The 22,039-nt window shown below is 38.5% G+C and overlaps 1 long non-coding RNA gene and 1 pseudogene across 2 annotated transcripts in view; both read right to left on the bottom strand.

Moving 5' to 3' along the window:
- Window positions 1-22,039, bottom strand: part of LOC111741665 — a 180,101-nt gene that overhangs the window by 21,185 nt on the left and 136,877 nt on the right. The window contains exons 4-6 of one of the 2 annotated variants that reach the window (XR_002781054.1): window positions 15,929-15,968; window positions 13,535-13,631; window positions 7,058-7,242 (exon numbers count right to left, since the gene is read on the bottom strand). This is a non-coding gene — a long non-coding RNA (uncharacterized LOC111741665). Of the gene's footprint in view, window positions 1-7,057; window positions 7,243-13,534; window positions 13,632-15,928; window positions 15,969-22,039 lie in introns of those variants that run through there. The other variant, XR_002781055.1, reaches the window with a different exon arrangement.
- Window positions 5,656-5,774, bottom strand: LOC111741724 (annotated as a pseudogene).

Raw genomic sequence — 22,039 nt, 5'->3', positions numbered from 1 at the left:
TCAAGTCTCTAACCACAAAACTCCCCCACACCCTATTCAGTCTAAGCACAGAGCCTCTAGCAAATTCTTAAATACCACCATCTTCTTTGTCATCATCAAAGGCATTTTAAAAGCATTGATCGAATTCTGTGATAAGTAAATTATTGAATAAAATAAACCCATTGTTGTTTACCAACTGGCTGACTCTTCTCTCTGCACTTGACAGTTGATTGTCCTAGCTTTCAAAGACAAACTTGACAAAAAGAGAACCTATATTATTTGTGAAATATAATATCACATTGCATGCAGTACAATACCGTTAAGACAGATTACATTCATTTCTTGCCTTGTAAAAATCATTTGAGCTTAGCAATATTATACATATTTTCCAGAATTTGTTTAATTAATATCAATGTAGTAATGAAATGCTGATGCTATTTTGCAAAATTATCATGAAAATTGTTTCCCTAAAACACTCTCCTGGTATAGGGTGTCCTCCTTCACTTACAAATCCTCTCCTAATTTAGAACAAGGAGAGGTTGTTTCTCTGTTATTGTGTGTGACTCAGGAACAGACACTTAACTTTCTGAACCTCAGATTCTTCATCTGTAAAACAAAGCTAAGACTTACTCATCCCAGTTATTTTCAAGATCTAAGGAGAACATATAGTCAAGGCACATTGTAAACTCTAAAGCCGAGTTCAAATGTAAATAATTCTCTTTGCCCAAGGTCACTCAGGGTGTTTATACCAAAGCATATCCGGATATGGAAAGCCTAACTCTTGGTCCAGTGCTCTTTATACCATGTTTACAGAGATCCTGAGCCATGAAGAGGGACAGTTCCTTATTACCCACTGCTCCATCTATCCATCTGTCTGTTCATCAGTTTGTCCATCCATTAATCCATCATCCATCCATCCATCCATCCATCCATCCATCCATCCATCCATCCATCCATCCACGCATTTATCCATCTGACCCACAAATACTTATTGAATATTTTTGTTCTCATGGAGCTTACCAAGTAAGCAAATATATCAATCTTAGAGAGTGATAAATTAAGATATAATATGGAGATGTGGAGACAAATTAATGGAGATAAAGGAATATAGTGGGATGTGTGTTCAATTTTAAATAGAAGAGTGGGGAAACCCTCAGTGAATAGGTAATATCTGGGCAATGACCTGAAGGAGGTGAAGGAGTAAGCCATGCATATGTCTGAAGGAAGAATATTCCATAAGAGAAAAAGCATGTGCCAAGGCTGAGTATACTTTGTGGAAGGAGGAATAACAAGGAGGCCTGAAATAGCAACTCCACTTCTCTCTCTCTCTGAGACTGGAATTGCCTGATAATTGACTGGAATAGCCTTAGAATTTAAGCCGAGGTAAGGCTTAAATTCTAAGGCTATAATGGGAGTCAATTTTTATTACAGCTTAACCTAACCTATCCTGACTAATACAGGGATTTACTATCTTATTAGCACATTAAAGGAAATGAGAAGTTTTTCAGTAAAGAAATCTGCTTGATGTTATTTAATCCAGTATTTTGACTACTGAGTATTCTTTTCATAGAGTATCTTAATATTATAGAAGTAGTCTGACGAAACAATCTGTATAATCTTTTGCAAGGAGATTGGGGAGCACATCTTTTCCAGAATAATTCAAATAGTCCTAGGTCTTAGCAGTTTTGGGTACAAATGATGTTACCTTAACATTTATGCCCAAATTATGGTCTCCTAGTCCATCGCTATCCCTCACTCCAAACTTTCCGATGACCCTGGGACTTTGTAAAACAAGTGTCTTACATATATTCAAGGAAGCACTTGCCCACATTCTTCTGACCTGTCCTTGTTTTCAAGTACCTCGTTCCTGATGGTTACCAGGTAGACATCAGTTTCTCTTCTGTGAACTGACATTCTCCATTAGTGGTCACTCCAAGGTCCCAGGGTGCCAATGCTATGTGGTGGTCTGTGGCAGAGTAGGGCCAGGGGAGCATGACCCCTTCTTGGGCCCAGCATGTCACAGAATCTCTGATGAATGGAGCCCTTTCAGCCTTAGGCCCTGACCCCTCTTTCTAGGATCTCAGAACCCATATCAGATCAGGCACAGGACGGACACCAGGCCAAGGATTTGTCTACCCTTGCCCCTTTCTCCAGAGGTCTTTCTTCCTCTTTTTGCCCTCAAATGAAAAGCACCTCAAATCAACTCAAGCAAGAATAGGATGGCAGGTATTCTCAGCCCAGTGGTTCTACTGACACACTGACTACTGACTGGGGACTCAGCTGGGACACCTTGTTTCATGAGGATCCTTCATGTCCCCACTGTAGCTCCTCAGTTAATCCAGTCTGCAGTAATAATGGAAGGTGGAAGCCACAACTCTGCTATCATAAGGACATTGAAAAGGCTTTGAAAGTTGGCGATTGTTTTCATATCTAACCTGAGGGTACCAAACCGCTGAACTGAAGTGATGAACAATGTCCCCCAGGCAGTAGCCCAGAAGAGAGATGAAGCCTTGTTACAACATTTAAATATTTATACCCATCTATAGGGAAATAGTCCCACTACTGAAGCCATGTTAGAATTCTCAGCTTCAGTCTCACTAAGTCCTTATGGAAAAGAAAGACCTCAGGTGGGTAGTTATCGAGTCCATAATGGAGACAGAAGGAGATGGACAGAAGTAATGGAGACAATGGGGAGCGGGGGGAAATAAATCTGATTCTGAAAATAGTTTGAGATTTAAAATGCAACTGGAAGTCAGGCCTAAAAGCAAATTCACTCAACGATTGGATGAATTCAGTAATTAAATCAAATTAATTCCTTTCAATATGATTTTTCCCCTAACAATAATCAGCAGAACTCTAAGTGTTTGCCAAAGTTATCTCATATTTAATTATCCATAACTCTGTGGCATGCACAGAGGAAGAAAAGAAAAATAGAGGTTGTGACTTCATGGTTTCTATTTATCTGGTAAGATGACTGGGTTCATGGGCTGGGACAATTCATTGTCTTGCTTGATACAGAAGTGAATTTTGTGGTTATTTTGATTGCAAATTTTGGTCTAGATTCAAAAATTCTTCCTATGGAACTAAGAACTTGGCCAAAGACATCTGGAGTGATGAAATTTTTTTTTATAGGCATGCTTCCTAAGCAAACAAGTTAGTGCTTTCCCTGACAAAGTACTGCCTTTGTAACAGTTGATGAAGTCTTTCTCTCTCAAAGGGGAAGTGAGATCAATGGGGCATTGTGGATTGGGCCTTACCTTTCAAATGTGTACAGGCTGGCGGATTGGTTGATTCCCAGGGGTGCAGGAGTAGTGAGAATTCTTAGGGAAGCTGCCCGCACCTGCGTCCATCAAATACTTCCTAAGAGGGATTGCCCCAGATTTCAGTTTCCCCGTTCTTAAAGATTTCTAAGAAAGAAACCTATCTTCTGCTTTCGTTTGCTCTGCATGCCCCTGTAAGCAGGTGCTCCAGAAGACACAAAGGTGAGTGTGCCAGGGACGCTTTATTCTGATGCCTCCTACCAACTGCGCCTTCATAAAGCTCTCATTAGTCCCCAGCCTTTGAACCCTTGTCTGGGGGCGAGCATGAGCACACTGAACCTGGCTCATATGCCTGACCGACTCGATTTTTTTTTCTTATTATTAACTCATCAAGCTGGCAGTTGTTGTAAGAAGTGAGAAAGCAGGAAAGAACTAGAGGTATCAAAAACTTACTTTTTGATTGCCTGGAATGACTTTTCCTTAAATATGCATTGCTTATTTGAAAATATTTACCTAAATCTGCTAACTCTAGATAATATATATCGCAAGTATCCTTTCAAACTTTTTATTGATATATAGTATATATACAGAAAAGTACATATAACCTAAATGTGCAGCTCACTGAATTTTCAAAAACTTAAACACATGCTAGTGGCCAGTACCCAGATCAAGAAAGAGGACTTTCCCTGCACCCCAGAACCCCCCTTCTCCAAATACCCCTTCCAGTCGCAACTCCTACCCCTAAGGGTAACCAACAGCCTAACCCTTAAGAGCAGAGATCCTTTCTGCCAACCTTTGAATTTTATAAAAATAGAATCATACAGCATGTGCTGTTTTTCCTTCACTTCTTTCAGTTGACATTATGTTTGCGAGATCCATCCTTATTATTCTGTGTAGTTAGAGACTGGTTATTCTCATTGCTGCATAGTGATATAAATACACCACAATTTATTTATCTGTTTTCCTGTCAATGGACATTTGAGTAGTTTCCAGTTCAGTGTTGTTAAAAGTAGTGTTGCTATAAACATTCAAATTCATGTCTTTTCATCCACACAAAGATACATTTTTGTTGGGTATATACCCAGGATTACTAAGTCAGAGGGTAAGCATTCGTTTAGTTTAGTACATACTGCCATTTTTTTGTAGTTGTACCAATTTGCACTCCCGCTAGCAGTGATAAGAGTACCAGTTACTCTACATCCTCTCCTAAAATGTACTTACACAGGTCCCCTACCTACTGGGGGATGTGGTATATTTCAGTGGCTAAAAATCCAGATTCTGAAATGAAACGTTCTGGGTTCAAATTCCAGTTTTATCATTTAATAAGTGTGTGACCTTGGGCACCATACTTTTCTGTGGCTCAGTTTTTTCATCCGTAAAATGGGGATAATATATCACCTACCTCATCAGGTTAAGAATTAAATGAGTTAATGCACATAGAACACTAAGAACAGTACTCAGGCACATAGAAAGTACTCCTTAAATGTTAGCTATTATCTTTATTCAAATGTATTGAAATTAACTGCCACCAGTGCACTAAGGGAATCATATGTCTTACTGTAAAAGAAATAGAAATTTTCCCACATAACCTGGGGAGGCAATCAGATAAGTACTACATGGGGTCTCTGTATGCAGCAGTAAGTTAGCATACTAGATCTCAATCTGTGGCTATCCAAATCAAAGCTAATTATTGGGAACTTGAATATGCAAATTAAACCAGAATGTCAGTGTTCCAAAATAGTTATAGGAAAGTGTGAATCATGTATAGAATCTATATAAATGGCACTTTGCCTTTATTTATTTATTTATTATCCATCTATCTACTTATTTATTTATTTAACTTGGCTAGCGAAGCCAGTGACATCTCTTCTATTCAGTTAGTGACCTCGGTTTTAGTGAATTCCTTACAAACTCTACAGGTTTTTACTGTCTAGCCCTTGGCAAACACTGTTTTAGGGAATTAACATAGATATAGATTTCAATAAATAAATATGGATTCAGTAAATATTCAATGCAGGAAAAATAAATGATAAAGAATAATGGGAGAGTCACTGGGTAGGAAGTTCAAAGAGGCAAAGCTGAACCTCACTCCAATCTCCGGGTGTGGGCCATTGACTGAAATTGATTTTTAATGTTAAATGTTAGCAAATATATCTTCTGTGTCCCATCTTCTAGTTTAGTGGGCTGCGACTCTGGCTGCATATTAGAATCACCAGGGGAACTTTAAAAAATACATATGCCCAGCCCCTCACTCAGAAATTCTGATACAGTTTTTTTTGGCAGCAAGGCCCAGATGTTTCTTTTCTTTTCTTTCTTTCTTTTTTTTTTTTTTTTAGGCGAGGCAACCCTTGGTTGACCTCACAGATTGCAAGGACCTTGTCAGCTTACAATCCATTATTTTTTTTTTTTTTTTTTACGCCTACAGCACCTGGTCTTCCTAGGTGGTCTCCCATCTAAGTACTAACCACGCCCGACCCTGCTTAGCTTCTGAGATCAGATGGGCTTGGGCTTGTTCAGGGCAGCATGGCCATAGACTCAGATGTTTCTTTTCCTTAAGATTCCCAAGTGATTCTAATGTGCAGCCAGAGTTGGGAAAAATTGTTCTTTCTGAGTGTTAATAGGGACAATACTGGTGGTGGCTTTTGAGTGCCTCCTCTAGGGGGGTCAGAGAGAGTGTCCTGAATAGTTTCTATGGTTTGTATGCTTTGGTCAAGAAAATCTCCAAACATTGGTTCAGCTGGTTTTTATCTGCTACGTTTTTTTCTTATACCCGTAACCTCACAATATTCCAGTCTATTTTAAGGCTTCATGTGGTTTCTGAAGCACAATACTTTCCAAACTGAAGGCTTACCATTTCAAATCTCATGGGCCGTGATTCAATCTAGACCAAAACTAAACAGAATTAAGTACTCCAATTAGTAATAGGACATTTTCTTATTGATGAAAAAAGATACATGAAGTGCATTGACCTGTAAAGCTCTTCATAAAAGAGTGAGATTATTTTTATGTTGTTGTTGCTATCACCTGTGGTATAAACTGCAAGAAGGAAGAAAAAAAGCCATGAAATAATCACTGTATTTGGACATGGGCACATGTGAATTTGAATTTCTGGCTCAGCCACTTATTAGCAGTGTGTCCTTGCCCTCTCTGGGCAGATGTTTCATGAAGGATGAGAGAATTAGTAGACCTCAGAAGGAAATATTATAGATGAAAGGAGCAAATGTAAGTGGTGTCTGGCAAGGAGAGTCTTGAGTAAATGGAGGTTATCCTCCTGTATTAGTCAGCCAATGTTATGATGATGCTGCATAACAAACAAACTTCCTCCCAAACCCTAGTGGCTTACTAAAACAACACTTATTGTTTTTATTCCCGTGTCTCTTGGCTGGTTACGACAGCTCTGATTAAGGCTGTAAATTAGATTAAGGCCTATTCTACATGTGTCTCATTATGGAATCAGTAGTTTCCTAAGGCATGCTCTTCTCATGGTAGATGACAGATGTACAGAAGAGCCTGGCAGAAATGTTCAATGCCATTTAACATCTGGGCTCAATTCATTCATGATTACTTGTGCCCACTTTCCCTTGGCCAGGGCAATTCATATGGCCAAGCTCAAAGTCAGTGGAACAGAGAAGCATAATCTACCTAATGAAGCCATGGCGCAGTGAAGGGAATAGAAGGGAGAATTGTGAACAAATAATATACTCTACCACACTTTCCTTGCCTTCTGCGGGCTGCCAACAGAGGGAAAAAAGAGAGTTAAGAAAGGAGGAAGTAAATAGTTGGCTCCCATAGATGTCTGCCTTGTACCTCATTTTTGAGAGCTTGTCTGGCTGACTTTGTAGAAATGGTCCAGCACTCATGCAGGTGGAGAAAAGCTGCAGTTCTCTGGTGCGGCAGCTTCTCGACCCCTCCCTGCCTCCAGATGTTTGTGATGAGGGATAAGCTACTCATGTAGTCAAGAATTCACCAGAAGCCCTCTCAAATCTTGCTTGTGTCAACACATCTAAATTGATTTAGAAAGATAAACAGAAGCAATAGCTGGTGAAATTCAGCAAAACAGACAATACTGTATACTGATTGTCAAAATAACCAGATCTTTGTCTAAATTCAATTCCTTCTCTCGACTTTCATCTTTTTAATGTGTAGGCGCCATCTATGAGTATTTGCTCTAAATGACACAATAACTTTTCTGATAAATAATAGTGATAGGCTAAGAGCCCTTTATTAGAATGCTAACATTTCATTTGGTTTTCAAAACTGGGTGAGTAGGCAGCCCCACCTCTAACTAGAGTGTTCTGGCAAACATGTAATGTGGCTATAGAGTTACCAGAAATGCTCTTGAATATTCACTCATTGCAGGAAGATTTTAGTAAATAAATCAAAGGTGTTGAACTAAAAATAACATAATTGAGAATATATGAGTGTCAGACTGCACGAAAGCCATCCCCTGAAGATCTTTGTTGAAGGATATTTAGTACCAGCAGTGCAAGCAGAGGGTGGCAGGCAGGTCTGGGTTGCACTGTTATGATCTCACGAAGAGCTACAAAACTGCCTTCTCCAGGAATGGTCCCTGAACCACCAACATCAGAATTACCTAGAGCTGTTTGCTGAAAGTACAGATTCCCAGGTGAACCTCCGGACTTGATGAATCGGCATCTTTGGGTGCAGGACTCAAGAATTTGCATTTTATGTACACCAAGGCTTTTGTATAACATCTTGGATTCCGAGTATCAGTTATGGCTTTTGTAATGCCAAATTAATCAGTCTCATTGATAAACACAGCCAAAAGATTTTTCCCACTATTATCATTATTACTGAACGTTTTTTAAAAACGAAATTTGTTAAAATTTTCAACCCGGGCGTTCTTCTTTTTTTTTTTTTTTAACACAACTTGAACATTATAAACCATATTTTTAATTAAAATTTCTATTTTGATAATAAAACAACCATTTTCTTCCCATTTCCTCAAATACCAATGGCCTACAAAACTTATAAAACACTGTTGGATGAAAGAAAAGCAAGTTAAGAGACATAATTACTGTGAAAGTCAAGAGAATGTTTTATTTGTGTGTTAAATTGAGCACTTTTTCTGATAATGGATAGATGATAAACTGCGTTTTTATGGTGTTTTAAGTACAAGAACTATCTACAATAAAAGTAGTGTAACCACCTAAATCAGAATTATCTTTCATTTTCCACTTAGTGTGTTTTAATATTTTTCTCTGTGTGCATGGGAGAATAAAAAGCATTAACTACTTCAATAAATAAATTAAATGGAAGGATGATTTTGAGCTGAGAGAAATATAGAAAACAAAAACAAAGAACAAGTTGATAAATTCCCCACTTTTCTACCTTCTTTCACTTCCTGTTTATTACATTTAAGATTCAAGGTCTCTATCTTAATGTTTTCCACTTCCAACTGTGTGAAAATGATTTTGAACCTTTTGGAAGGTTCTGAAACCTTACTGCAATCACGAAGATGCAAAAAAGTGTGGGAACATCTGTTTCCCAGATTAAAAATTTTCCCAGTATTTTGAAAAAAATCTCTTCCATTACCTCAGCTTTAATCCAATTAACAAATACAAATTATTCTAAGGCTCTAGTAACCATTGCTCAGAGAGGGAACGATCTAGAAAAGAAATGCAAAAACACTATTTTCAGCACCATAACATTTAAGGACTACAATAGGAAAGATGATGATAAGGCTCCTGCATTTAAGGCTTTTATGTGCTTGGGCTCAGAGTTTTTTACTTTATTTTATGACAAGTTAAGATACTTTTTTTGAGTAAGAAGGAAAAAATAATGTTATCTTCAAAGTGATTTCAAGAGAAAAAAAGATTTCCTTGTGAAAATAGCAAGATGTCTCGATCAACAGGGCTGAAATGTTGAGTTCGGATATGTTCATCAAGCATTTATTTCTATTTTGAACTTTCCTAAATGATTTGTCTCAACACATCCTCCAGCATTTTTCGGAGAAGTCAAGAGTTTAAGAGGCCCTAGGATTGAAGCTAACATTTCTTCGTACACAAACAGATCTCATGTCAAAGGTTGAATGTACTATAGCTGAACATCAAATGGCCCCATCTGTTTGGCTGCCCAGTGATTTTACTTGAGACATTCAGCAAATTGTGATATTATTAAAGTGCTGAAGTAAGGGTCTGATTGTAATCTGATTCTATTTTCTTTTGATAGCTATTAATACTCTAAAAATAAAATGATCAATGGAACAACATTGGAAAAGTCAGACAGGCAACAACTCTGCTTTTACTGTAAAAGGTATTGATAATTTCTGGTTTCGGTACATATCTATGCATAATTAAACTTTGGATCTCTCCACCAATGTCTCTTGCACCTTAAAATTGGCCTATATGGATATTTTGCTTAATTGAAGAGTGAAAAGTTTTCACCCCAATTTGTTCATTTTAGTAAAGGTTGTAGCCTGAAGGACTCTGGACTCTTATGTACAATTGTAACTAGAATAAATAGGGCACAACTCCTAGCACACATAATATGCTCTTAATCAATATTTGCTGAATGAATAAAAAAAAGAAAAATAGTGTCTTTAGACTAGACCAGGACAGCAAATTTGTATGTGTGTGCGTGCGCGCACACACACACACACACACACACACACACACTTTTTGGGTCATTGTAGGAGTGAACCAGAATTCCTTAAGATATAAAGCCATGTTCAAAATAGGGATGCCTCAGCTGAAGTTTTATTATTGTAATAGCTTTGGAAAATCCCCATGGCCCTCTGAATCTGTAGTGGAGCACCTTTCTCCATCCTTGTAGTGAATTTCAGATACTTGATCTCTCCAGTGTAGACTGACAAACCTTTGAGGGGAGAAACCTTGTCTTACATCATTTTGAAGTTCTCACAGCACCTAATTCAGGGCAGTGGACTCCATATACATTTGAAAATCAGTTGACCTGTACCACATATGGTCTTAGAAAACCAGAAACTAAAAATAAAATCCAGGGTTGTAGTATATGAATGTAGTTTATAGCAGTTACTATTGTGCATGTGTTTCTTCGATGTGGGGCATTCAACTCTTCAAAGCATTTTTGTCACTTACATTCTCACTGAAGCCCTCATGGGTTGGGAAGAAACAATTACAATTATATCCTCTGATGTTCGTGGCTGCCTTGTCACACTACCAAACCATTGAATTATGCAGACAATTGACCAGCTGTTTTTAGAATCACATGGACAGAATCTGGGAGTAGGTTATGTTGCAATGATCTGTGTTGGCCATTTTGCAGTTAATTGTGTTGACTTGGACTAAAATGATCTGTAACTTTTATTGAGCACTTTTATTGTGCTGGGAAGTATTCTTTCAAATTCCCTAGAAGAAGATACTTTTAGTTTCCCTATTTTTCAAATGAGGAAACTGAGGTTAAGTGACTTAAGTAATGAAGCAGTGTTTTGAACCCACATAGTGTGGTTCCTGAGGCACCTCTATCTAGGGTAATGTAGCATAAAGGTAGCTACTACTTTTTTTCATTAAAAAAGGGAAAAGCAAGGGAAATGGTCAACCCTAAAATTACAACTCAAAGAAAGTCACCTATAGATCTCTCTTATTAGAGTAATGAAAAAACGAAATGTTCTAGACCTGCCAAGACATCAAAATAACTTAGATAATAATTGTAAAATTACATTATTTTTGTCCTGAATATTTGCTCTACGAGATCCTGGCAAGTAAATCCAAACCAAGAGAGAGAGTCAGTGGGAATCATTTGCTTTTCCCTCTCTGCAGACCTCACATTTTTTAAGTACAAGAAAAACCTAAAAGAGAATGTGTTCTGTGAAAATAAATAATATGTGTCAATTGAGTGTGACAAATCCTCTGGAATTGTCTAAAACTCTCCAGTGACTAGCAAAGGGAATTCTTTGCTAGTCCTCTAAAAGCTAATGCCCTAGTCTGGCTTAGCCAGTTTTCTCCTTGGAGCTAAATGAAACATCCTTAAAGAAATGGGGCTCCTCTATTTTGCTACTTCAAATTATTAGTATTAGTCAACAAGTTTGGGAAGCTTCCTGGAGTCTGACATAGACCAATTATGAGACAGAGAGAGAGAGGCAGAGAGAAACAGAGAGGGAGAGAGAGAGAGACAGAGAGACACAGAGAGAGTTTGAATGAAAGAGAGTGAGAGACAGAGAGGGAGGGATGGAAGGAGGCGGGGAGGAGAGAGAGAGAGAGAGAGATGAAATGACACTGAAAGTCCTTGAGAATGCATTGGCATTAGAAAGGCTTTTAAAAACCAATCATTAATTCAAAATGATTAATTATCTTAAAGTAGCTTGTAGAGTGTTTCCTGAGCAGCGTTGGAGGTCACTTCAAATGAAATAAATAAACCACAGCTAATGTGCTGATGTTTTAAAGAGAAAAGACAATTGCTAAAAATGTCCAACCAATTTCCATTACTTACTACAGTCATTAGAAACAAGGAATGTGTTTATCGATCTAAAGTGGCTCAAACAGTATTTTCTTTATTTAAACTCATGTAGCCTGAAGAGAATTTAAGAGTTTGGCTTGTGACAGAGAGAGCGAGAGCGAGCGAGCGAGAGACTCTTTAGGTGAGAAGCTGTTATTTCTCAACCCTAGGATGGCTCACCTAGGTTTCTATTAAAGCAAAACAGTTTTTGCCTCTGATCACTATTGGTTTAGTTCTTCAAAGCAGGTCTGGAATTAGCAACATTAGCATAATATGGACATTCATTAGATATGCAGAATCTCAGGCCCCACCTCAGATCTAACTGAATTGGAACCTGCTTCCAGTCATTTGTTTCGTGATTCATATGCACATTAGTGTTTGAGAAGCACTAGTTTAGGCCAACATTGTTATTTAAACATTCGATAGAAGAGAGAGCTGGTTGAGAAAGGAGAAAATGCTACCTGATCAAAGCCCCTTTCTCAAAGATGGTATTGATAAACTTGCTCCAATCCACTAATACAGCCTTGAAGTCAAAACTTAATAGGCCCGATGGCCACAGGGCCCAACATGTGAGCACAAAAGCTGGTCTGAGTTTGTTAAGCGATATCCAAATGCCAACTAGAGGCCGACTTCAAAGGACAAACCTTAATCTAACTATCACAGAAATGATTTAAAAGCATTTTTATGGCTAAGGTTACCAGCCACACAGAGCTTGCCAAGGGGGTATGAAAGTCTAAGGACTAAGATGCATTTGGTCTTGGAGGTACAGAGTTTAGAGAAATTCAGCCAGAGCAAACACTGAGCTTCTGCCGGCCTAGGCAAAGATGTGGTCTCTGAAGACTGATGTGAAACATCTGGGCCAGGTTTGGCAGCCACCATGCAAAACTGGGGGGAAAGGCTGTGTGAAAATGTTTACACCCACAATATAATAGACAAATTTTCCTTTCAGTCATCTTTGTGTGTTTGACACTAAGTGGACAAATTTCATTTCTTTATTGGGATAGTTTGATTCAAATGTCCTGTAAGAGAAAAATTGTTTTTTCCCCTTTACCATGTGTGCGTCTCATGCTTATTCTGAGTCTTTATCTGGAATTGGCATGAAGAGCCTCATCCCACAGAATGAAGTTGCACAAGCACGGGCTGAGGCTGCAGAAATAACGGGCTAAAAATAGACAAGGGCCCATATCTCTGACCCAACAAATGACTATATAGATTTACCAACGACCAAACATGCACATGAGACCATGTTTGCCTCTGGCTAACTCAGCCAAAATCTCTGTTTAGTAAATTCATTAACAAGCAAAGCATTTAGTTTTTCTACAATTTATTAAAGAGAGAGAGAAAGTATGTGTGTTTTAAAACCAAGAAAATAATTTTTTTCCTTCCCTGAAGCAAATCCACAGTTTATTCTTTGGAAAACACTGACTACTTTCACTCAAAAATTTCTGATTATAGTGACACTTTGCTTGTCTTCATTCTAGAATAAGGGTTTAAATAAAATATACGATCAGAGTCAATGATTCTTTTTTTATGCTCAAACTGGCATCTAGTTTTTGCTGGGTTGGCAAAGGTGGGCTTGGGAAATACAAACCTAACTTTCATTCTGGTTAAGAAACAACCTTGTGCTTTAAACACACAAACAAAAACTTCCTCAAAGCAATTCATCCAAACCTCCCTGGAATCTTTGCAGTGCAACAATAGTTGTTATTACTGTCCATTTACCTACCGGAGTGCCCTTTGCATTTGAAGAGCAAAGAAGTGATAGTGTTACCATGTTTCCAAAACTATGAGAGAAAGGTTGATAATTTATAACTACTTATACAGCATTTAGAGACTGCTATTTGCAGTTAACAACTCACAAGGTGTGGTAGGTGGCCTCTGGGCTGGTCCCCAGCGATCCCCTGATATTGTGTAATCTTCTTCCCTGGAGTAGGGGCTGGATTTAGTAGTGACTTGCTTTTAATGAATAGAATAAGGCACAGTGATGGTAACTTTAGACGTGATCAGAAAAAAGCAGTGTGGCCTCTCTCTCTTTCAAACACACACACACCATCATCATCGTCATGATCATCATCATCATCATCATCATCATCATCATCCACTCTAGGGCAAGCCAGCTGCCACATGTGATCAGCCCAATGGAGAGGCCAACATGACAAGGAACTGCGGGATCTGGCCAACAGATTTGTGAGTATTTTTAGAAAGGGATTCTCTAGCCTTATCAAGTCTCAGACAGCCATAGTCCTGGCTGACAACCTGATTATAGTCTTGTGAGAGACACTGAGCTAGAACCACCCAGTGAAGTTGTTTCCTGATTCTTCACTCACAGAAACTGTGAGATAATAAATGTTCATTGTTTTAAAATGCTAACTTTTGGGGTAATTTGCTACACAACAACAGATAACAAACACACAGGAGTATTACACTTCTTCTAAATTTATTCTCTGCCCCACCCCTCCGCCGCCATTTATTTAGCAGGTATTTATTGAGAAACTACCATATGCTTAAACAGAGGTTAACCATCTACAAACATAAGAAACATATATTAAGACACTCCTGCTTTCTGGGCACTATATACATAGCACACAGAGAAGGATTTTACCCTTGGAAATTTGTGTTTGTGGCAATCATCTTTGAAAATACAATCTACCATCTATAGTTACTACTATGAATTTGCTATTTATGTATTAGTGGCTCAATAAATATTTGTAGATTGAATACTTCTCTATGAATTATGCCCACTTGCGTACTTTGAAAATGGAGCTAACGTTACAAGCTTTCCTCCCTGCTATGGACTGAATGTTTGTGTCCCCTCAAAAATTCATATATTGAAACCTAATGCCCAGTGTGATGGTATTAGGAGGTAGGGCCTTTGGGAGGTGATTAAATCATGAGTGTGGAGCTCTCTTTAATGGGATTTATGTCCTTATAAAAGAGACTGCAGAGAACTCCCTAGCCTTTTCTACCATGGGAGGATACAGCAGGAAGACAGCCATCTATGAACCAGATATCAAATCTGCTATAACAGAATACCACACAAGGCTTTAGACTGCTCAGCATGGCAGATTCTTACACTTCATTTGTGCAAAGACAGCAGGGCCAGAAAAATCTTTTCGGCCTGCCATATATATATCAAATGTCAAACACTGCACCAATGAAAAATTATTTCTAATATAATTTATTAACGCATATCTGCGTATAAATTTGGATAACGATATTTGTAGTGCTTAAATCTCTCTAGAATGTGGATTTTTGATTAGGTGTTTCAAATGCTAACTATGTACCTCTAGGTTTTCAAATGCTAACCATGCACTTCTACCCCACCTGAAATGTGTACACATGTACACATTTACATCACTCTGTTTATACTGTATAGAAAATACATGGGCACACATCATCCAAGCCCTCCTTTTTGGGTACAAGCTGCCCCAGGGAGCCATCTTTCTGTTCCAATGCTCCAGAGACAGGCTTTGTCCCTGCAGTGCTCAAGGTCTGCTCTGGTCCAGGGATCCTGGGTGGACAGGTAAGTCTAACTCTGGGGTTCAACACTGGGAAGTTTGCTTGTTGGCAGGTATAAGCCACATTGTCCAATATCAGCTGTTCAGAGATAAAGGTAATAGTTTGGTCTTAACCACCAATTTCTTTCTCTTATTTTATAAGTAATTTAGATCTCAATTGAGGAGTTATCTATTGGGCCTTTTTAAACATCCCAATCTAAACTGGCATGCTCTTGGCCCCTCTGAGAAGCTTTCCATGAACCTTCCTAGTAGATCTCTGAACTCTTGCTTGTTGACCTCCCACCTCTACCCCACCTGAAAGCAGGCCCTGACTCGACATCTCTGTATCCCCAGCATCTAACACATGGTAGGTGCTCAGTGAGTGTTTAATGAATGAGTCATTGTTAGCAGAACATGGTCTCTGATGGGCTTTTAAGAGTGTTGGTCAATGGCTGTGACCTTATGAACAACCTGCTTGAAATAACCAAGATAACCAACTTCAGATGAATCAGGCAAACACAAAGAATTTCCTGGAAACAATTTCTCTTACAACTTTAAGTTTCGTTAATTTATGCGTGTTACTATATTTTTCTTTTCCATTATTCACTGAGAATAGCGACTATACTCTGGTGTATGTATATATACCAGACACACACACACACACACACACACACACACACACACACACACACACACAACACATAGTCATTTAATGTCATCTTATCCAGAGGTTAATCTAACAAATTAATTGATTACCTGTATTTTGAGCTCATCTTATGGTCCAGTAGGAGTTATGCTAAAAAATAAAAAAAGGAAAAAATTCCATGGTAGGTATTAAATAAATATTTGTTGAATAAATTAATGATTATAAATTCTTTTACAATGATGGCAATCAAGTCATATTTTTCAATATTGTATATAAGTAGCTGATTATGCATTTGTTATAGCAACCTCTAAAACCATTGGCTCATATTTTTGTCCCATCTGTAAATTTCATTTATTTGTGCTATTCATTGTTCTTAGCCAGAGCATAAATTCCATTTTTAAGATATTAAGTTTGGGATAACAGACTTATAAAGTTGTTATAAAGTTGATGTTCCAATTATAAAAGAATCAACAACAATTAGTTGTGCGGCCTTGAATAAAGCTTTCTATTTCTCTGCACCTTGGTCTCAGTTTTCTCATTTGTAAAATGTAGATAGTGGCATGTGAACTCAACTATTTATTCAATTATACTCATGGCCTGGACTAGGGTGAGGCAAGTGAGGCATTCACCTCAAGAGCAAAGTTTAAGGGGGTGGGGCACAAAAAAAACCTCAATAATCAAGGAAAATAATATTTTCATTCAACATATTAAATCAAGATTAATGCAAAAATTTCATAATGACTGAAATATCAATATTTTTAAAAATAGGATCACTATTGCTGATTTTTCCTTTTGCCTCAGGCTCCAAGATGGTTTGGTATGGCATTGTTACTGATCTTGATTTCGATTTTTTTAAAAAAACTCTGCATTAAAATATTATTCATCTTGATTGCTGAATTCTCTGAACCTTCCTAAATTTTGCACTGGGAGGAGTGCCTCACTCTCCTCACCTGAGTCCTTGGTTCTGTTGCATACATTTAAAGAATATCTGCCTTTTGGGACATAGCAGTCCTTGCTTTCAAATAGCTCACAGCTTCAGTTGGAAAAACAGGAGAGTAGGCATAAATTAATTAAGACTGTGGAAGTGTTGGGACAGAGCTAAATAATGAAAGCAATGCTATCAGATGAGACCATATGTATAAAAATCACAGCATTTTCATCCCAAGGTAGTATAATATAGTGGTTACGAGGGCAGGCCATAGCCAGATGCCCTGGGTATAAGCTTTGCCTCTGAAGGGGTTCAGAACAGGCCTTCCCAAGATATGCCACTTTGGCATGTGGATTCTTTTGAGCTAAAGGAAATCGAGACCCTGAAGGCTCAAGAGAAACTTCTACCTCTCTCTTAAAAAACTTAAATTTGGGCCTTGCTCATAATAAGAGTTATCACAAGAAATAACTTTTTATAACAAATCTATAGAACAAGGCAAACATCTAATCACTAAACATCTGCTCTTCTTATTGTCCCGTGAATGACCCTCTTCCTCTCTGAAGCCTCAAGTACCTTACCTCATTCCTTGGCTCAGGATGTCATATACACATCAGTTTACCTTTCTATCTGACTCTCATGTATGTGGGGTTCTCAGATGTATGTATGTAATTAAATTTGGTTAATTTCTCTTGTTAATCTGTTATTAGACCCACTAGAAAAACCTAGAAGGATAGAGGAAAATTTCTTCCTCCCTCACATATCTTCCGAATATTACTGGCTGTGCAATCTTCGGCAAGTTATCCTATAACTTCTCTGCATTTCTGCTTCCTTGTTCTTAAAAGTGAGAATAATTACACCTACTTCATAGGGTTATGAGGATGAAATGAGCTAAGACATATTAAGTCCTTAGGACAGGACCTGGGATGTAATGAAAACTCAAAAATGTTAGCTATAACTAGAAAATACTCATTTTCAAGCAAGAAGAACCTCTATCAGATAAAATTAAAGCAAATTCTCTTCTAGGCAAGCTGGTAGGAGTTGTGATTTTTATCTTTCTCCGACTTGTCACTCTCTGTCCCAAACCCCTTTCCCTTAGTTCCAGTTGAGCAGGAAAAGCTTTTTCATCCTTGGCAATTCTTCCAAATTCAGTAGACTGTGACTGGATCATTTAGAAAATTAATGGACAATTTCTGGCTCGTGTACAAATGTGCAACTCCTCATCATGTTCCTGAGCCTTTGATATAAAAAACAAGTGGATACTGTAATGTTCTCCGTTAGAATGTACAAGGAGTCTTTTATTCACGTTGTTTCAGAGGGAGACTGATATGAGCCCTTTGAGGTGGGTAGGAGTAAACTGCCAGTACCTTACAAAATCCTGTGAACAGACAGGGCAAAACTGGGGAAAACATTTTTACTTTTCAATGGACTGAAGAAGCATAAGGAGATAATTTGCTTTTTCAGCTTAACAAGACTCCACCACCTTAGTTTGGGTCAACTGGATGTTCTGAGAGGGCCTAAAAGGGTACAATCTCTGCTCCCCTAATTTATTCCCTCAAATCTGTCTACTCCGATGTTATAAAAAACCCCCACAGTTTAAAAAGTACCCCTCTGTTTTCCCAGTTGTCTCAAAATTTAAATATGGGCTGAATGAGAGATGATATTTATGAATTATTAATTTGTGTTAACTATGATAATATCATTGTTTTTTAAATTTAATAATATTTAATTATTTAGTTAATAATATTGTTCCAATGTTAATTTATTCTATTTATTTGTTTTTTTTTTAAGTTTATTGGAGTAACATTGGTCCATTGTGGTTATATAAGAAAAATATTTTCCTGCCTGCCTGCCTACCTGCTTTCCTTTCTTTTGAGATGCATATTGAAGTAAAAGGATATGCCAACTGACATTGCTTTAGAGAAAACTTCACACGAAAAAGTGTGGGGGTACTTGATAAAACAAGAATGGTAAAGTATTAGTGGTTGTTTAACATGGGTGATAGGTCCAAAAATGTTGTACTCTCCACTTTTAAGTAGTTTTGGAAATTTTCCCAATGGAAAGCACATTTTTCTGTTTTCAGGTACCAATTTTCACCCTTGCCTTTGCTCCTTGGGCAACTGGCTGGCACCATCCCTCCATCAATGGTGTAAGGGGGTTTCCCTACCAGTGGCCAGTGTGAAATACAGGTGTGGCTGAGATAAAGACCCCCCTTAGCCTTTGGAGCCACCATTGACATCTAAGGCAGTGGGTGGGATTCTAGGAGTGGCCAGAATTCCAGCATTGGTAGCTTACGGCTATGTTGCCTCATCTATCTAACCTAGGGTGCTGTTCAGATAGTCACTACTGTTTTTGAGAGCCAAGTGGTGAAAAAGACTGGTTGAAGATTGTTTCCAGAGTAAGATGCAAATATTTCTTGGAGGGGGGGATTAATTAAGCAAGCTATTATCAACGCTAAACACCTCAAATATTTCAGCTATCACCTCTTATGACCCTAACAACTCAGTGACACCTCTCTCAGATAATGGGTGCATTTAGGGACTGGCCGAGACTGGTAGGATAAGACCCTGAGGAAGCCAGTGAGCTGGTTTCTGGACTCCTGAATGAGTAGGCCTGAGAGAAAGAGAGGAAGAAAATGCTGAGAAGTTAGAGCCTGGTCATGGTGTAGTGTTGGGAGCAATTGTGAGCAGTAGTGTCCCAGGGAACCACAGAGAGAGAAAGTCTCATTCTCTGATTGCCCTCAAAACCAACCTTCTTCTAGGCTGCTGCATAGCACTGTCATGTAATAGTTCCACACGGAGAAGTAACTTGTTGAAAATCTTCCTAGGGCTTCTGCCCTCCACAGATTTATGTACACCTGAAATTTAACTATATGATAAAGAACTGTGCTCAGGAGAATTCTTATTTTGAATCAAATGCCCCAAGTGAATTTTTACCCCTTTGTTTTAATTTGGGTTCCCTCAGAAGCAGAAACTGAGACATTATGAAGGACTACACCAGCCCTGGACTGATTTCCTTTGGAGATTTTTTTTTTTAAATATAAGAAATGAATATACTTCTAGCCTATGTCAGCCCCAGTTATTTTAGATTTCAGAAATTCACAACCAAACTGGATCCTAACTGATTCAGAATCCTACCAAGAGTAGGAAGATCCTGAGGATAAGTCCAACTCTAAGACTGTAGCAAACACCTGAGATGAACCAGGGAAGCTGGGGTTTTTCCAAGCCAGTGGGGGCAGGAATAAAGTCAACAAAGTCTCAGGAACTGGAATGAGCCCAAAAGGAGCAAACAGAAGGTTGGGGAGAAAGCTAGGAGTTCCTTCTATACCTTGCCTTTATTGATTATGGTGCATAAAGGTAGTCTGGTCTGCCTTAAAAGTAGAAAGGGCGGAAAAGAGATTAGAAGTTAAGACTGTTAAGACTTTATGACCAATTAATCATCAGAGATGAAAAGAAGGAAGAATTAAGGAAGGATGATCCCAGGTCTCTGGCTTGAGAATCTGGATGGATGGTGCTGTCATTTTGAGACAGGGCACTAGGGAAGAGAGAGATGTACAGAGAAGATAAGTTTAGAGGTAAGTTTTGGACTCCTTGGGGTTGAGGTGCTCATGGGAGATTCAAGTGGAGATAGTCATTAAGCTGTTGGGTCTAGACTCCATAAAAGAGAGCAGGGCTAGCAATATCAGTCTGGATCAATCTACAGGTGGGCTTTGTTGGCAAGGGTGTATTGAGGTTGATGAGCAGATTGTGTGGAATGAGAAGACAGCAGTTGGCTGATTACCAATACCTAAGTATAGGAAAAAAGACAAGGAGCTTATGAAAAAGAATGGGAAGTGGCAAGAGAGGAGGGCAGAAAACAAGTGGGGTGGTATGTTCCGGTATCCGAAGGAAGAAAGAATTTCAAGAAGCATCATGAGCAATATGAAACAACACACAGAAATGTTTAATAAAGCAAATGCTATTGTGCCAAGCCCATAGTCTCTCAGTCCTCATCAGTATATGCAGCCAAACTTCCAACTGCCAGAACCTGCGTCTCTTTGATTCTGGACTTTCTCTGGCTTCCAGAGCCTGCTCTGTGCTTGGACACGGCAGGCTGGAAGTACCAGGCAATTAAGGCACACCACACTCTTTCTTAAGTAGCCTTCAACCGATGATTGAGAGAAGTTGGTGTATAATAAACTATTCCAACTCCCTTACCCCTTGGGTGACATAATTCTGAGATGCATGTTCTACACCACTTCCCAGAGTTCTCCAGCAAGATTAAGCTCTGATTACCCATAGCAGTAACTTGCTTGGTAACAGACACTGTGCTGACTTCCTTCCCTTTCCTTTTCACCTCCTCACTCCTTCACTTGTATTTCCTGGGATTATCTCTCAAATAAACTATTTATATTTGAATTCTTTTCTCAAGTTCTGCTTTTAGGGGAGCCCAAACTAAGATATCTAGAAAGATAAGACCTGAGAAACATCCACTGGCTCTAACAGTCAGTTCAACTGGTGACTTGAGTGAGAAAGTTGAAAGGGAATAGAGGGGGAAGATGCAGCATTTCGGGGCTATAAGAAATCAATAGGAGAGGAATGATGGAGAAGACACTTCAGAAGCAAAGTTACCAACAGAAGAGACGCATAATGATGACATTGCATTGCAGTTCAATAAGATTTAACTCCCCGTTCCTAACAGTATCCTAATAGTTTTAAGGGCTGACTTTTCTCTCGCTCTTTCTTGTCTTGGAGAGAGGTTGTATCTGCCTCCCTCAGTGGAAGTTAATGGGCTGGCTCCTTCACCCTGATGCAGGCAGGTGACCTAGACTAGGCCATAGGACACCCTCTCCCAGGTCTTTGAAGCCTGAGTGATATAAGAATATGAAGACTGGTTAGAGGTCATTTATCTCAGCACTCCATTGCTAATCAGGGTTTTCCAAGCCTTCTTTTTGTCTGCCAAATCTTTGCAACAAATTAACTTTTGCTAAAGATTTTCAGAGGCAGTTTCTGCAGCCAAGAATCCTGATTAATAAAAGAAGGCTATAACTAAAGGTTTCACAGAATGAGAGTAATTTGTTTCTACTCAGATTTTTAAAAATTATTTTCCAATCTAAAGCTTGATTTATTGCACTTTAAGGACTTTTTTCTCCCCCCATCACCCGCCAGCTTTATTGACATATAATATCATGTAAGTTTGTGTACAATGTGAAAATTTGATACACATATATCCTGTGAAATGATTGCCACAATAAGGTTAGTTAACACATCCTTTATCTTACATAATTACTTTTTTTAATGTGTATATATGGTGAGCA

Source organism: Pteropus vampyrus, unplaced genomic scaffold (genome assembly GCF_000151845.1).
Source record: "Pteropus vampyrus isolate Shadow unplaced genomic scaffold, Pvam_2.0 Scaffold81, whole genome shotgun sequence".
NCBI lineage: Eukaryota > Metazoa > Chordata > Mammalia > Chiroptera > Pteropodidae > Pteropus > Pteropus vampyrus.
This window is presented reverse-complemented; position numbering and strand designations above follow the sequence as displayed.